Genomic DNA, 13,186 nt, shown 5'->3' on the forward strand with positions numbered 1-13,186 from the left:
ACATTGTTACCAAACAAAACTTGGGTCCACTTGCCTGTGCACAGTAAAGCCAATCTACTGACGTCAGGTTGTGGTGAAGGAAAGTGTAACGTTTATTATAGGGCACCAAGCAAGGAGTCCAGGTAGCTAGTGATTAAAAGGCCTGAACTCCCGGAAGGTTTTCAGGGAAAGGTTTTTAAAGATAGGGTGAATGAGAGGGTTGTGGGGTATGTGATCAGCTCATGGACATTCTTTTTATTGGTTGGTGGTGAGGTAATCAGGAGGCAACACCATCAACCTTCTGGTTCTAACTGGTCTGGGGTCTACATGCTTGTGGGCAGCATACAGTTATCTTCTCCCACCTGGTGGGGGTTTCAGCATCTGCAAAACAGTTCAAAGGACAGGGCTCAGAATATTATCTATAGTTCTTGAGGAGGAACTAAAAGCCCTTGACTTTGATTAATGGCTGAAGTATTATTTTGTCTTGCTTGACTGGTTTCCTTTCTTTCTGTGTTCTCTCACTTCCTTGATTCATTTTGTTCTTTGATTAAAATTTTTCTACAGAGAAAAGGCAAGCAGAGGATATTGGGGGGGGGTGTGTTCTGGGAAGGGCCCATAGGGTCCTGCTTTGTTACACTTGGATTTCTAGATTTCACCAGGATGTGTTCAAGTGTGGTTTTTTTTTTTCTTCAATATATTCCTGTATGGCACTGATTTTTTTTTTTTTCTTCAGTAAAGGGCAATTTTCTTCTGTTTCCTTGATTATTACTTCTTTTCTGGCCTCTCTACTTTTTCTTACTGAAATTCCTATTAAAATATCTGAAGCTATCCTCCATATGGATGAATTAACATCTCCCAGTTTTCTCTTTGTCTTTCTGTTTTACATTCTGATATAATTCCTTATAGACATCTTATGGAACATCTTCCAAACACAGGTTTCAACCATGTTCATACTGCTCTTCAGCTTTTTGCTTGAGCTTTAAATTTTGGTAATATAAATTGATTTCTAAGAGTCTTTTCTTAGCCTCCATTTGCACCTGACTCTTGATTTATGATTATCTTTAATTCCATGTTTGGGAATTCTCTACACTAGAAAAAGTGTATACTAAAAAACCAAAACATAACAACAAAACCCTGTAAGAAACAACTATGACTGGAAGAGAAGGAAACTGTGAAAGAATTGTTAAAGTGCTCAGAGGAAATCAGGAGAGGTAATGTCATGAAATTCAAACAAAGAAGGGTTTACATAAGAAAGGAATGTTGAAGCATTTTTAATTCTGCAGATAATTGAATGAGAAATGAAAGAGTATATGCAATTTTTAAAATAATGTAAGCAAAATTTAGGTTCTGAAAAGAAATAAACCAAATAACCAAGTGGCATAAAAAGGTTCCAAATCCATTTACCTGTATGGCCATAGCTTTGAGCTTAACAAAAAAAAACCAAAAAAAACTGTCAAGAGGGAAGAGAAAGGAGGATACCACAATTTAAGTGAGAAACAAGGGGAAAGTTATAAGATGACAATGTTGTACAAATTGTTGAAAACATGAGAGAAAATGCAGAAGACCACAGTCCCCACCCCTTTGCCATATTACCCCATCAGGTTTTTTTAACCATTCTAGGCCTTGGTTTCCTGATTTGTAAAATAAGGACAAACCATAATAGTATCCTAAGTTTGTTTTGCAGACTCAATGAGAATGTCTGTAAACACTTAGCAAAGTGTTTGGCACATTGTGAGCTTTCAATAAGTGTTAGTTCTTAATATTATCATTACTAAGAAATGAATAATAAATAGCATATCATTTGAACAAAATTAATGATCAGGGAACTGTCCACCAGAGGGCAACTGATGGTGAAACATGAGGCACTGACAACAATAAGAAAGACATAATTATCATTTATTGATTGCTGAGTTTGTTTCTAGGACTATGTTAAACAATTCCAGATGAGAAATATTTGAAGGAATTGGGGTTGATTAGCTTGGAAAAGAGAAAATCTGGTGAGGGGGCTGGGATTAAGGTGGGGAGTGGAACAGTGTAATAACCGTGGCCAGATACTTGAAACACTGTTGTTTGGTTGATGGCATCAAGGTGTCTCCATAAGGCAGAACTAGTCACCATGGATCTTGTTCCAGGAAGCGGACTTCAGTTCAACATAATGTTTCCTGCCGGTCCTCCTGCCTCCACCAAGTGTAGTCATTCCCCAAGGACTACACCTGGACCTCTAGTAAGCAGATGCTGCTGTGGGAATGTCTCATTTTGTAGTTGAATCTTGAATGTACCCAAACAAAATTTTTTAAATTCTGTGTTTCATTCTTATGAAATCCTCCCTAGCTACTTAGTGTGTGGGGCCATGAACTTAGAGGTTGTTTATCCAATAGATTTTGTTTTTCTAGCTGGCTTAAAAAACCATCAGCAGCTTGTGGGTAACCTAAAATGATAAATATCAATGGAGGAGGGGATAAATTCTGCAACAATTTTGATATTTTCAGCATGCAAACTAAAACCAATCACTTTTTATATCAACATATGGAAATCTATTTTGGGGTCATGAAAAACAAAGATGTATATGTTTAATTGTTAATCATAGACAGTGTGAAACACCTGAAGCTTACTAGTGCTCTCTCCAGTTGTTTGGAGAAAAAAACATGTGGAGAACAGTAAGCCCCCTACACACACAAACACACACACACACACACACACACACACACACACATGCTCAAGTGCACATCTTCCTTAAGTTATTTGCTCAGAGTCCATTATTAGCATCTAATCCATATCTTCTGTGCATAGGGAGAGGTTCAGTTTTTAAATACAACTCATTTTTTTCTTCCTCTCTCCTCATGTCTCTTATTTCTCTCCTACTTTTTAAAAAAAAATTATTTGAAGAGAAGGTAAGGGAACTAACTTAAAAACAGAAAGATCAATGTTAGTTTAAAAAGTATATTCTTCTAAAAAATTCCAGTAACCTGGAATTAGAGACAGATACAAATGAAAAACTAAAAAAATTCTGTGACTATGTACCGGGGATAATTATTCTATTTATGTTATTCTATTTATGTGACTTTAAAAAAAAGGCAAATAATCATGGAAATTAAGTGGAATAAAGAAGAGAAAACAAATATGCTTTTCAGAAGGGACAGTATGGTGGCTCTGAGTGAAAGGTCAATCTTCCTCCTTGTTATTTGGACTCTACCCTTTTACCTCTCTCCATCCTGCATCACCAATTTCTACCTCATCACTGGACAGCAATGTAAATACACACAGAAACATGCTTTATAAACTAATCCCCACAGTATCATATGCTAACCTCACATCTTCTACCACAGTGGTCCCCAACTCCCAGGCCATGGACCAATATCGGTCCATGGCCTGTTAGGAACCAGGCTGCACAGCAGGAAGTGAGTGGCGGGTGAGTGAGTGAAGCTTCATCTGTATCTACAGCTGCTCCCCATCACTCGCATTACCGCCTGAGCTCCACCTCCTGTCAGATCAGCAGAACATTCGATTCTCATAGGAGCCTGAACCCTGCTGTGACTGCACATGGGAGGGATCTAGGTTGCATGCTCCTATGAGAATCTAATGCTGATGATCTGAGGTGGAGCTGAGGCAGTGTTGCTAGCAATGGGGAGTGTCTGCAAATACAGATTATCATTAGCAGAGAGGTTTGACTGCACAGAGACCATAATGAATCAATTGCTTGCAGACTCATATCAAAACCCTTATCAGTAAGTGGCCAAGTGAAAACAAGCTCAGGGCTCCACTGATTCTGCATTATGGTGAGTTGTATAATTATTTCATTATTATTACAGTGTAATAATAATAGAAATAAAGTGCACAATAAATGTAATGTGCTTGAATCGTCCCCAAACAATACCTCCCACCCTAGTCTGTGGAAAAATTGTCCTCCTCGAAACTGGTCCCTGGTGCCAAAAAGGTTGGGGACCACTGCTCTACCATATACCATCTCATTTTCTTTCCTCCTATTAAAAGCAAGACTTATTGAACTATGAAAATATTGTCATTGTCTTCATGTCCTTACTTTACTTTCTTATTTCAGCCCTCTCCAATAAATCTCGACTCTGCTAAAACTCTTCCTGTCAAGTTAATCTGTAACCTCCACATTGTGAACTGTATTGGTCAATTCTTTGTTCTCTTCTTTTTAAAATAATTGTATAATTTATCATCGAACCAGATGTTTGAGATTTAAAGGGCACTTTAGTACTATTTGATTTTTTGAAATATTAGTATTTTGGATGACAAATTGATTTTTATTATAATGGTGAACTGGTAAAATAGTTTGTGTAAGAATATTTTCAAATGAAATTTTTTTTCTAAAAAGACATGTTTATGTTTATTGAAGTAAAATAAAAACTTTCTTTATTACTATTTGTACATTAAATTATATTTATATTATTGTCATCTGAACATCAAAAATAGCATAAAATAAATTTTAAAATAACATAAATAGAATAATTATCCTTGGAACATAGTCACAGAGTTTCTTTCATTAGTTTTTCAGTTATATCTGTCTCTAATATCAGGTCACTGGAATTTTTTATCATTAAAAAAAATTTTTTATTGGAGTATAGTTGATTTACAATGTTGTGTTAGTTTCAGGTGTACAGCAAAGTGAATCAGTTATACAGATACATATATCCACTCTTATTTTAGATTCTTTTCCCATATAGGCCATTACAGAGTCTTAAGTAGAGTTCCCTGTGCTATACAGTATGTTCTATTAGTTACCTATTTTATATAGAGTATGGTGTATGTCAATCACAATCTCTCAATTTATCCTTCCCCCCACCCCTTATCCCCTGGTAACCATAAGTTTGTCTTCTTACATCTGTGACTCTTTTTCTGTTGGAAATAAGTTCATTTGTACCATTTTTTTAGATTCCATGTGTAAGCCATATCATATGATATTTGTCTTTCTGTGTCGGATTACTTCACTCAGTATGACAATCTCTAGGTCCATCCATGTTGCTGCAATGGCAACTATTTTGTTCTTTTTTGTGGCTGAATAATATTCCACTGTATATATGTACCACATCTTCTTTATCTATTCCTCTGTTGATGGACATTTAGGTTGCTTCCATGTATTGGCTATTGTAAAATAGTGCTGTTAATGAACATTGGGGTTGCATGTAATCTTTTCAAAGTATGGTTTCTCTGGGTATATGCCTAGGAGTGGGATTGTTGTGTCATACGGTAGTTCTATCTTTAGATTTTTAAGGACAGCTCACTGAATTTTTAAGAAAATGTGTTTTAAGCTAACATTTATCTTTTCATTTTAGGTTAATTCTCTTATAAAATGACCTGTAAGCTTCCTCAATTTACATTTTATTATTATTTTGAATTGTTGGCACCTTCAATGACTTTTCTAGAAATACAATATTTTTTAGTTAAGAAGCTGATCTCTCCATAGGTGCTGAGGTTCATGGTAAACTAGAGAAAATTCTGCTAAGTGGAATACTCTGAATTCTTAAATTTTTATATGAAAGCCTGTGAACATTTTAGCCCAAATATTTTCAATTCCATATTAGTACCTCCATTCAAAATATTTTCTTTTAACAAATATTATTTATGATACAATGTTGTCAAATATAAATTATATCTATTATAATTCTTTGGTTATTTTTGCTAATTTAAGTGCTACCAAAATTATAACCCTTATTAATTTCATTCAAATCTGATGCAGAATAAAAATGTAACCAATAAAAAATAAGAATTTGACTCAGAAATTCTTTGCAGAAGTCAAGATATTGCAAAGCATAAGTCTTCCACTTCCAAGTGGGATGTAACAGTTTGCACCAGGTCAATGCTGCAAACATTTTAAACAAATTTTAAAAGGCCAGATGAATTACAAAAGTCTTATTTTTAAAGGTATCAGAAGACTGTGGAAAGAATGGGACCCCATGACCTAAAATTCCAGAGAGGCAGAACTTTTCTGAAGTTAGCTGACAATCACCAGCCATTTTTACACTTGGAGGTAGGGGAGATTGGTTTACTCTATTCATTAGCTGAATATTGAACTTGGTCCAGATTGAGGAAGGGAGGGACAGTAAGGATTTTTGACTGTGCAAATCTAGAGGGAAAATTGGAAACCTGAGGCAGTCTCTAACACATGGCTGATCTTCTGAACAGATATTTGCTTGGTTCCAGGAGTACATAGGAGGGTGACGAGCTAGACTGACATCTTCTAAGAGAAGAGTGAAATCTTTCACAGTCCTGCAGCCCTGTGAAAGAGACCTGCCATGATGGTCCTTCCCTTAATTCATTGCTAGATTTTGAAGCTGTGTGGGATGGAGGCTGAAGAGCTAGATCTTCCACTGTCCTTCAGATCTGAGGAGGTGGATGCCTTAATCAAAGGCGCATGAGAGCCACACCCAAAAGACAGGGTAAAGCAGAGATAAATTAAGTCTTGTTTAAATTGAAACCCAGCCCAATCAAGCAAACTCTCTGATTGCACTGAGGTGATCAGCCTCTTACCCTATCTGCCTAACAGGAAAAAAAAGGGAACCTTTTCTGCTGAAAGATAACATAATTTGGGGCTTCCCTGGTGGCGCAGTGGTTGAGAGTCCGCCTGCCAATGTGGGGGACACGGGTTCAAGCCCTGGTCTGGGAAGATCCCACATGCCACGGAGCGGCTGGGCCTGTAAGCCACAACTGCTGAGCCTGCGCGTCTGGAGCTTGTGCTCCGCAACAAGAGGGGCCGCGATAGTGAGAGGCCCGCGCACCGCGATGAAGAGTGACCCCCCCCCCACTTGCCGCAACTGGAGAAAGCCCTCACGCAGAAACGAAGACCCAGCACAGCCAGAAATAAATAAATTAATAAATAAAAATTAAAAAAAAAAAAAAGAAAGATAACATAATTTGAAGCTTCTTTGGTTCTTGTATACATAATATACAGCATTATATTGAAAAAATTCTATGCAGACAAAACTATGGTTGATAATAAAGAAAGAAAATAGACATTAGAGGCAGACCTACAGATATAGATAAAATAAAGATTTTAAAATAACTATGATTAATATTTTGAAGAAAATAGAGGAAAAGATGTACACAATAGATGGAAAGATGGAGAATTTCAACAGAGAATTTGAATCTATTAAAAAAATTAATTTGACATACTAAACCTATTAGATGATGAAATAGAAGAATATCTTTATAACCTTGAGAGGGAGGAAAGTTTAACCAAAATAATAAAAAATGCAATATAAAGTGAAAATTTTGTTCTTTTTTTATGGCTGAGTAATATTCCATTGTATATATGTACCACATCTTCTTTATCCATTCATCTGTTGATGGACATTTAGATTGCTTCCATGTCCTGCTATTGTAAATAGTGCTGCAATGAACATTGGGGTGCATGTATCTTTTTGAATGGTTTTCTCCAGATATATGCCCAGGAGTGGGATTCCTGGGTCATATGGTAGCTTTATTTTTATTTTTTTAAGGAACTTCCATACTGTCCTCCATAGTGGTTGTACCAGTTTACATTCCCACCAATAGCGTAGGAAGGTTGCCTTTTCTCCACACCCTCTCCAGCATTTATTGTCTGAAGATATTTTTGATGATGGTCATTCTGACTGGTGTGAGGTAATACCTCATTGCAGTTTTGATTTACATTTCTCTAATAATGACATTGAGCATCTTTTCATGTGCTTTTTAGCCATCTGTCAGTCTTTTTTGGAGAAATGTCTATTTAGATCGTCCACCTATTTTTTGATTGGTTTGTTTGTGTTTTGATATTGAGCTGCATGAGCTGTTTGTATATTTTGGAGATTAATACCTTGTCAGTTGCTTCATTTGCAAATATTTTCTCCCATTCTGAGGGTTGTGTTTTCGTTTTATTGATGGTTTCCTTTGCTGTGCAAAAGCTTTTAAGTTTCATTAGGTCCCATTTGTTTATTTTTTTTTTAAATTTTCATTACTCTAGGAGATGGATCAAAAAAGATCTTGCTGCGATTTACGGCAAAGAGTGTTCTGCCTATGTTTTCCTCTAAGAGTTCTATAGCATCTTGCCTTACATTTAGGTCTTTAAACCATTTTGAGTTTATTTGTGTATGGTGTTAGGAAATGTTCTAATTTCATTCTTTTACATATAGCTGTCCAGTTTTCCCAATGCCACTATTGAAGAGACTGTCTTTTCTCCATTGTACATTCTTGCCTCTTTTGTCATAGATTAGGTGACTATAGGTGCTTGATTTTATCTCTGGACTTTCTATCCTGTTCCACTGATCTCTATCAATAGAGGAATAGGTAAAGAAGATGTGGTACATATATACAGTGGGATATTACTCAGCCATAAGAAGAACAAAATAATGTCATTTGCAGCAATGTGGATTGACATAGAGATTGTCATACTGAGTGAACTAAGTCAGACAGAGAAAGACAAATATCATATGATATCACTTATATGTGGAACCTAAAAAAAAGTTACAAATGAACTTATCTACAAAACAGAAATAGAATTATAGTTGTAGAAAGAATACGTATGGTTACCAGGAGGTAAGGAGTGGGTAGGGATAAACTGGAAGATTGGGATTGACATATACCCGTTACTTTATATAAAATAGATAAATAATAAGGACCTACTGTATAGCACCGGGAACTCTACTCAGTACTCTATAATGGCCTATATGGGAAAAGAATCTTAAAAAGAGTGGATATATGTATCTGTATAACTGATTCACTTTGCTGTACACCCGAAACTGACACAACATTGTAAATCAAGTATATGCCAACAAAAAAGTGAAAATTTATAACTACATCAATTTAAGTTTTATACGTAGAGAAAGACACTATGCACAGTGTTAAAAGAGAGGTGTGGGGCTTCCCTGGTGATGCAGTGATTGAGAATCTACCTGCCAATGCAGGGGACATGGGTTCGAGCCCTGGTCTGGGAAGATCCCACATGCCGCGGAACAACTGGACCCGTGAGCCACAACTACTGAGCCTACGCATCTGGAGCTTGTGCTCTGCAACAAGAGAGGCCGCGACAGTGAGAGGCCTGCGCACCGCGATGAAGAGTGGCCTTCGCTCACCGCAACTAGAGAAAGCCCTCGCACAGGAACTAAGACCCAACACAGCCAAATAAACAAATAAATAAATAAAATATATTTAAAGAGCCAACATGTTTCTTTAAAAAAAAAAAAAAGAGAGGTGTATGTAACCAACTGAGACTTAATATCCCAAACATATAGGAATAACCTGCATATTACCAAGAACAGAACAGAATATCTCATGATACTGAGTCAATAATATGCATAGGCAATTCATAAAAATGGAAACTAGATCAGCAAACAAGCATATGGAGAGATGCAATATCCCTCAATAGGGATCAGAGGAGTGAAAGTTAAAACAACTATGCTATATCACATACTTGAGTGGCCAAAACAAGCAAACAAAACAGATAATATCAAGTGCTGTTGAAGATGGGGGAAAGGAGAAACTCTAATGTACTCTCAGCAAGAGTATAAATTTTGCAGAACAATTACACATATCTAGAGAGCTGAGTATTTACATAATTTATTACCCAGCAATTCCACCCCTGTTACTACCCAGAAAATCACTTATATGGGTGGCAAAAGAGATATAAAATGATGGATATATGGTCGTTCATCATAGCATTGTTTGAAATAATAGAGAGTTAGAAAAACTTCAATGTCTATCAATAGGGAAATGGATAGATGAAAATGTAGCATGTCTGGAGGATGTAATACTATACAGTATTGAAAAAGGTTGACCTAAAGCTACATGTTTCAGCCTAGAAAGATCTAAAAATCACAACATTGAGCAACAAAACCAAAATGAAGCTGAGAAGCAGAATGAGATGCCTATATACGTATCTTGAAAACAATTCTAGATATTCATGTATACTTATAAACACACACATAAATAAATATATAGATAATGAACTAAAAGGGCACACATTAGATAGATTCTATTCAGGGACATGGAGGTGGGACAGAGAACAGGGATGTGGTATGAAGGGGGAAAAAATAAGAATAAAATTAAAATGAGATAAAAAAGGTGTGGTACATGGACCAGTGATGATCATATACCATGAATTGAGGAATATGCTTAAATGTATTCATCCATTTCTGTAGACCTGAGGCCAACTTAAAAACCAAAATGACTGTATATTGCTCATATCATGGAAGATAACAGTTCCACTCTTGTCTGCATTGGTACATCTGAAGCAGAGTTCAATCTTGAGCAGTAAATTTTAAGAGGCATTGACGAACTGGACTGTGTTCAGAGGAGAGCAGTCAGGACAGTGGGAGGGACATGTAAGGGGCGTGTGTCATGTAACAGATAATTGAAAAAGAAGGAGACTTAGACACAATAGAATCTTAGGAGAAGGAGGTCTTCATTTCCATTGTTACTTAAAACTTTTTAACTAAAATAAGCTTACTCTCCTCACTCCTGAAGTCTGAGTTTTGTGCACCTCCTCTGTGCTTACTGAATATCCCTTACCCTCTCTGTCCTTAGGGGGGCTACACATTCTGATATGCCCAGCCATTGCCACAGTATAATTATTAACAGCACCTCCTTTTACTTTCAAGCAGTCCCAGTAGAGCATATGGTTGTCTACCTACTGTAATATTTATTTATTTATTTATTTATTTATTTATTTTAATTTTACTGGAGTATAGTTGATTTACAATGTTGTGTTAGTTTCAGGTGTACAGCAAAGTGATTCAGTTATACATATATTCATTCTTTTTTTAGATTCTTTTCTTACATAGGTTATCACAGAATATTGAGTAGAGCTCACTGTGCTATACAGTAAGTCCTTGTTGGTTATCTATCTTATATATAGTAGTGTGTGTGTGTTCATCCCAAGCTTCCGATTTATCCCTCCCCCCACATTTCCCCTTTGGTAACCATAAGTTTGTTTTTGATATCTTTAAGTCTGTTTCTATTTTGTAAGTAAGTTCGTTTGTATCTTTTTTAAAAATTAGATTCTACATATGAGTGATATCATATGACATTTGTCTTTCTCTGTCTGACTTACTTCACTTAGTATGATAATCTCTAGGTCCATCCATGTTTCTGTAAATGACATTATTTTGTTCTTTTTTATGGTTCAGTAGGATTCCATTGTATATATGTACCGCATCTTCTTTACCCATTCCTCTGTTGATGGACATTTAGTTGCTTCCATGTCCTGGCTATTGTAAATAGTGCTGCAATGAACATTGGGGTGCATGTATCTTTTTGGATTATGGTTTTCTCCAGATATCGGATATTGTAGTATTTTAATTGCCTGTATTCTTTGTATCTCCTACTGGATGACAACCCCTAAGGCTTAGTGGGAACTTAATAACTATTTGTTAAATGAGTGAAGCACTGAGTAGAATTAGGAGTCTTCTGTGAAAGAAACTTATTGCAGTTAACTTTGATTACAGTCTGTTATCAACTCACATTGGGCCTCCTTATCTCTAGGGGGAGGGGTAAACTCTCCTTCCAGCCTGTAAGTGCTGTGAAATGATGAGAATCCAGCCACCATTTCAGCAAGTCTATGACTAAGTCCACATCCTTTAGAAGCAAGCGAAGTGGTGTTGGAGATGCTGGTGTGGGGTGGACTATATTGCTACATCTCCCTCTTGTGGTTGTTGTGTGGAACTCTTCACAAAATCCTCTGGTTATAACCATAGCCTCTAAGTTGGTGGTTCTATAGATCGGGGTCCCCAACCCCCGGTCCAAGGACCGGTTCTGGTCCGCAGTCTGTTAGGAACTGGATCGCACAGCAGGCGGTGAGCAGCAGGCGAGTGAGCGAAGCTTCATCTGCCATTCCCCATCACTTGCATTACCGCCTGAACCATCCCCCCCCCTTACCTCCCACCCCTCCCAGCCCGGGACCACAAAACTGGTCACTGGTGCCAAAAATGTTGGGGACCGCTGCTATAGATCTTCACCCAGATTTCATTTGTGTTTGAGGTAGGGTTTGGGCAGGGAGCTCTAATATTTAGATAACCTTGGTAATATTGGCAGATGTGGGTCATGCTTAAGTGACTAGGTGGCCACTTTCAAAATATGATTTTTGATAGATCTACTACTTGGTATATTGATGTGTACTTAGTCTATGCAAAGATGACTAGGGGGGGCTTCCCTGGTGGCACAGTGGTTGAGGGTCTGCCTGCCAATGCAGGGGACACGGGTTCGAGCCCTGGTCTGGGAAGATCCCACATGCAGCGGAGCAACTGGGCCCGTGAGCCACAATCACTGAGCCTGCCCGTCTGGAGCCTGTGCTCCGCAAGAAGAGAGGCCGTGATAGTGAGAGGCCTGCGCACTGCGATGAAGAGTGACCCCCACTTGCCGCAACTAGAGAAAGCCCTCACACAGAAACGAAGACCCAACACAGCCATAAATAAATTAATTAAAAAAAAAAAAAGATGACTAGGGAGCCAGTATGTTTCTAGATTAGCAGCTCTCAATTTAGGGGTTCTCAATCAGTGGGAAGATTTTGCCCAGTAAGCAATATCCGTCAATGTCAGGAAGCGTTTTTGATTGTACTGACCAGGGACAGGGGATGTGCTACTGGCATCTAGTGGGCAGAGGCCAGGGATGCTGATAAACATCATATGATGTACAGAACAGCCCCCATGTCAAGCAATTATCTGGACCAAAATGTCAATAGTGCTGCAGTTGAGAAACCCAGTCTAGATTTGCTCCACAAGGGGAATTTGGAGAAATTCAGGGAAGGCAATTACCCTGGCAGTGACAAAAATTAAACAATCCTTTAAAAACAAGTTATCTTCTCCATGTGGAGTGTGACTTCTGACCCCCCCCCCCTAGGATAAGGACAACCTCATACTTCATCATATCAAATCAGCCACCTTCAGTGCTTCACACCATAGCTATAGAGACACAAGGTCATGAAACATGTTTTGCCACACTGTTATGTTATGCATTCTCTGGACAACACAAAGACAAAAGTGCAATTTCTTGGATGGACTGTCCATATTTTACTCATTTCCAGGAGGTAGAAACAAAATCTTGGGGAAGAGAAGTAACTTACTGTAATCAGTGGTTCCTTGGTCAGCATATGGACTCTTTACCAATCACATCCTGGTTGTGTGACTAGAGTTAGTGTCTAAGGAAGCTCAAGGTTATGCCCAGCTGTATTTCAGAACCCCAGCCCCTTAAAACTGAGAATGGGCCTGTTCCTCCTGAGTTCTCCAGAGTTCAGATA

Source organism: Balaenoptera musculus, chromosome 1, assembly GCF_009873245.2.
Source record: "Balaenoptera musculus isolate JJ_BM4_2016_0621 chromosome 1, mBalMus1.pri.v3, whole genome shotgun sequence".
NCBI lineage: Eukaryota > Metazoa > Chordata > Mammalia > Artiodactyla > Balaenopteridae > Balaenoptera > Balaenoptera musculus.